This window comes from Papaver somniferum, chromosome 7 (assembly GCF_003573695.1).
Source record: "Papaver somniferum cultivar HN1 chromosome 7, ASM357369v1, whole genome shotgun sequence".
Taxonomy (NCBI): Eukaryota; Viridiplantae; Streptophyta; class Magnoliopsida; order Ranunculales; family Papaveraceae; genus Papaver; species Papaver somniferum.
In genome coordinates, this window is record NC_039364.1 from 58,494,842 (window position 1) to 58,500,412 (window position 5,571).

A 5,571-nucleotide genomic window follows, 5' to 3' on the forward strand; every position below is an offset into this window, starting at 1 on the left:
GATTTCCTTATTGGGCCCGTCCCGCGAATCCTGACCAACCACGAACTCGTCGTCCAAGCCAGCGGTTCAACACCAATTTATGCTCACCAAACGACACTCCAATCATGACATTGAAGCCTTCATCAAGTCGTGGTCTGCTCATGCTCTCTAAATCCGGTAACGTCTCAACTTACGACTAAGTTCAATTACTGGTATTTTTATTTATGGACGGAAAATCACCATTTAATGTTGACTGAGGAACACAACTTTCCTCAGTAAGCAGTGGACTTAATGTAGATGGTGGATTTTCGACAAGGGCTAAAATCGTAAACTCATAATTAAACGAAGCTCTGATCCAGCAATCAGACGTGAGTATTGAAACACGGGTCTCTCATCGAATTCTCAACGGATAGTACTTTCTCTCAGAGTACATGTAGATATGTAGTCTCACGACTGGACAATGGCATATCTCATGAATACTGAATACTTTCAGTGATTATTTCTATATAGTATCACGAGATGGACGGCTCCTAGACAGCTTGCGCTGCTAGTATAGAGCGATAACGTCTTCAGGAACAAACAACGAGTTTACCCTGATTATATAAAGGATATGACTTACCGACAAACTCATATCGAGATAATTAATGCTCCTAGACAGCTTGCTCTGCTAGTATAGAGCCACAAAGTTAATTATTCCTAATTACAATTGCTCTTATTCCATAGTCGAATCCACGACTGGTCCCATGGAATGGCAATAACAATTGCTCCAATTCCATGGTCGAATCCACGACTGGTCCCATGGAATGGCAATAAAAATTGCTCCTATTCCATGGTCGAATCCACGACCGGTCCCACGGAATGGCAATAAACAATTGTTCTGATTCTATGATCGAATCCACGGCTTGATCTAATAGAATAACAATAACTATATTATCTCATTACTCTGATTTCATGATCGAATCCACAACTGGTCTCATAAATGGTAATAGATAAATCTTGATTACTCCGATTCTATGGTCGAATCTACGATCCCATGGAATGGTAATGCTCACTTTATTATTCTGAATTCGTAGTCGAATCCTCAGTTGATCCTATGAATTAATAATAAACATCTTATTACTCAGTTTTGTGAATTATTCTCCACTGAATTCCACAATTAGTAATAAATAATCAACAACCGGGCGTCTGAGCTACCTCTAAGTAAGCCCCGATTCAAATGGTGAAAGTGTATTCAACGACGATACACTAACAGTCACCGCACGAACGAGTATTTCAAAATACAACGAAACGATGAACCTATGCAAAATAGGGAAGAAAATAATAAATAATTAAAAATATTGACCAAGGTACTGGGAACACAGACACACGACCTACCGACCGTGCCGTGGTCAGTTCCACGCCAGTTTTATATTTTTAATACATTTTTATTATTTTCCATGATTTGATGAAAATTCTATCATCTGATCAAATCTCCTTCGTCTCGAGGAAGCTCCTCGGTTTCATGGTACTTCCATAAATCCACAACAAATAATATAAAATTAAGGAAAGGAGTGTGGGGCATGACCATTGGCCAACCGGCCATGCCTTGGTCCCAGCCGGCCCCACACACATGGTTCTTTATTATTATTATTATTATTATTTCTCTAATTTCATGAAAAAACTCCTTGATTTCATGGTATTTTTTGCACAAATCATCATATAATAATAAAATAAAATAAAATAATGAAAACTTATGGGACCGGACCACTAACTTGCCATGCCCTAGCCGGTCCCACACACCCTTTGCTTTATTATTTTATTATTATTTATCCTATTTTTCCTTGAATTCATCAAATTCCTTGATTTTACGGTATTACTCTCAAATTAGGAAAAATTCCCTCAAATCATCAAAAATACCTAAAAATATTAAAAAATTATGAAAAACTCGTGGGACCGGTCTCTAGCCGGGCGGTCATGCCTCCATGGTCCCACACGCCCGTGTTTTTATTATTTTAATATTTTGTTTCCATCAACTCATGAAAACTCCTTCAATTCATGGAAACTCCCTAAATTCATCAAATTTCTCAAAATTCATGAATTTTTCATAAAATCATCAAAATATTATAAAATTAAGGAAAAGGCACCACGGGACCGTGGTCACGACCGGCCGACCATGCCTTGACCACGGCGGTTCCACGCCTCCTCGTTCCTTATTTTATAATTATTTTTCATCATCTCATGGTGTTTTCCTCAGTTTCGTCGAAACCCTAATTTTGGCATATTTTCTCGAATGGATGCTCAATTTCACGCCAGAAAATATCAAAATTCTCAGGACTGAGACGCGGACGCCTTGGGGACACGAGCACGCTATCTTGACCGACCAAGATTGGCTCTTTGGATCACGGAAGCCGGTCCCATCAATTTTCACAGTTTTGACCTAATTTGCACAATTGCTCGTATTAGGTCCAAAACTCTTCCAAACACTTTGGATTTTCATGAAGTGATCGTCAGGCGGTCACGTGACAACCCAGGGACGGTTTCATGACTCCATGGTCGGTCCCTCGCTCTTCATAATTAATTAGGTTTTCTCACCTAAGGCTCAGACGAGCATTTTTGAATAAATGATTAAGCCATCATTTAATCATTCTTCCACCAACAAATCGTCAACTCTTCAGAAGTTCTTCGTATTTGCTCACGTGAGCATATGGACACTACATGGTTGATCCACGGTCCCATATATAGTCGCTCCCTCCTTCGTCCTATGGTTAAACTTCTGATGAACCATGAATTGATCATCAATTGATCAAATCAGGGTTTCTGAATCCAAGGATCATCATTCCAGATTCTAACCTTAATAATTTTACGACGGACTCATGGTCATTAATCTTACTAATTATGCTCGGTTCAACAACCAGTACTTTAATTAATATTTTGGTCACGCTGCCAATAATCCATCAGATGAGCAACACTTGCTCAGATGATCAAATATTCAACAATTCATCACATGAGCAACACTTGCTCAGATGATAAATATTTGCTCAAACCAAGGAATATTGGTTCAACAATCAATATTCAACGATCCATCGAATGAGAAATACTTGTTCACTTCATCGTAAGAACTATACCTCTGTCTCATGATATGTTCAATTCATGAGTTTCAGAACATCATGTTCAACTCAGCAACTACATGGACTCATCGTCCCATCAAACCACGAAGTCATCAATTGACTAACAAACCACGAGACCTCAATCGTGTCACTTTGGGGGATATCACTTAGGGTTTTGGTCTGGCGGTCTACGATACGTGTGTTCAAACACACGATGGAATGTGAGCAAGTCGTGCAATCAGTTGAAGGAATTCACGAGGTAGTGGGTGGAAAATCGACCAAGTCTCCACATGTTGAGCAACTGGTTTCAAACACGATCTCCACTTTCCCACTCCTTGATTCCATCAACTGTCACACTTCATGGGATCATGGTGTCTAAAATTCCAGCAATATAAATAAGTCTCTGAATCATGATTGAATCATCAACAGTATCATCAATATCACGTCTCATCGACAACACGAGATCATCAACTCATCGATTGAGCAACTACTCTCGATTGAGAAATTTCAATCATTCAGAGCTTATCATATTCAGAATTCACATACCCACAATCTTTGATTACCATTGATTCCACACATTTCCCAGCTTCCCTCCTACATATCAACCCATCCTCTCTTGTGACCGAATTTACTCTAGAACGGTCATTGTCTTGATTTAGGCCAGAGTACTACAGATTGATCTCTCAAATCTAAAGCACCCCCTTTGCAGCGGTGCATCTGTGTGAGGTTTAACATTTCGCTCGGTTCGAGGAGTCTCCTCCGTACGGTCGTCTCCTCAATTCCTTAAAAACCAGCAAATCGTTTTTCCCCATCTATAGATGTAAATCAAGGTTTTGGAAATCTTGTGTTTATTTTGATAAAAACAATTACTAGGTAAAAGTAATATCAAAATAAAACTGTATATTAGGGATTATTATACTCTTGAATAAAAGGAAGAGAAACCTAATAACTCTACAACAAGAACAACTAGAATAAATCTAGAGATATCTTGTTTAAAACTTCTCAAGGATTTTTACGAGATGCCTCAAAAGAAGTTTTTCTTTCTAGCCTCCGATTTCGACTAACAAGTGATGGTATATGATCGGAAACTGAAATCTATCAAAACCTAGGGTTTATGATCAAAAACTCTTGAATGGTTTTATATCAGAAGAGGAAACCTTAGAATAGACAAGAGGTGAAAAACATAGATTACAAGTTGTATGATCAATCACTAATATTAAATCCAACTTGAATTTGTGATACCTAATACAAAGACTTTTATCTCACTCTCGTTCACGAAGAACGGAAGACGTAGAAAAACTTGTAAACTCACGAACTCCTTATTTATAATGAACAATAGCTTGGAAGCTAAGCAAAGCTATTTTCCTTTTACAAGACTCTCCTAAATAAGGGAGTCTTTCCTAAGTTAAAACTCTTGCCAAAATAATTAAATAAATAACTTATTTAGCAAAAATTATATTTATGTGAATAAATCACATTTTAACTTAGGCAGGAATCACAAACACTTTAATATGGTAATCAAAAGTGTTTGGACCAATAGCTAACTTTCCTAGGTAAGGAAACATCACCAACTTGACCAAAAATCCCTTTTAGTCACGTATTGGGTCCAAGTTCGCGGACCACTCCAAAGCCCATGGAATGTTTCCTACTAATGAATTTAAATCACTCATAACTTTGTCGTTATAACTCGGAATTGAGTGATTCTTGGCTCATTGGATTCGCAAGCTCATTAACTATAACGTGAGATCCTTTATAGGGATAAAGGTTATTATCACAAAAGTCATGAATCAAATAACCTCAAGTATATATACATAAATGTACATTTACCGTCATCAGAATTGTTCCATATAGTGAGCATATATCTTGATAGATTAGAAAGGTAGAATATAAAAAGAATCCAAATGAAATCAATCACATAACTTTGATGAAGTATTTATTGATGTCTTCTTGTAGTCTTCAATCTTCATCCTTTAAGAATAGCTTCGATTCAACTTCTTAGACCTAATCTAGTCCGAAAATATCTTTAGTATGCTAAATCAAGAATGCATTTTGGAAAGTAAAATTGACAACTAACTTGACATACCAACGCTAGTGGGTTCAACCGAGCAGTGCTCTAACAACACACACTTGAGATATACGTTTACTGAGTTTGTGAAACCCGTGCCTAAACGTGTACGTGTATGTTGGTTCAACATAGTAACCCAAAAGGTCAACCATATGAGAATTTCATATTAACCTTGTTCTTCTTCACCATAACTAGTTCAATTGACTCAAATGAACTAGTTAGAGAGTTGTTCAATTGCTATGAGATCTTATGTAACTACATAAGACACAATTGAAACAAAGATGATTCGATTCGATTGAATCGGCTCATGAACTTTATAGCCATGGTTTGCATACTGCATTCCTTAGTAATTTAAGTTTCATGTTCAGATCACATCTTTAGATCATAACCCACTCAAGTACGCAAACAAGTTCGCAGACTTAAGACAACCGGCAGAGTTTT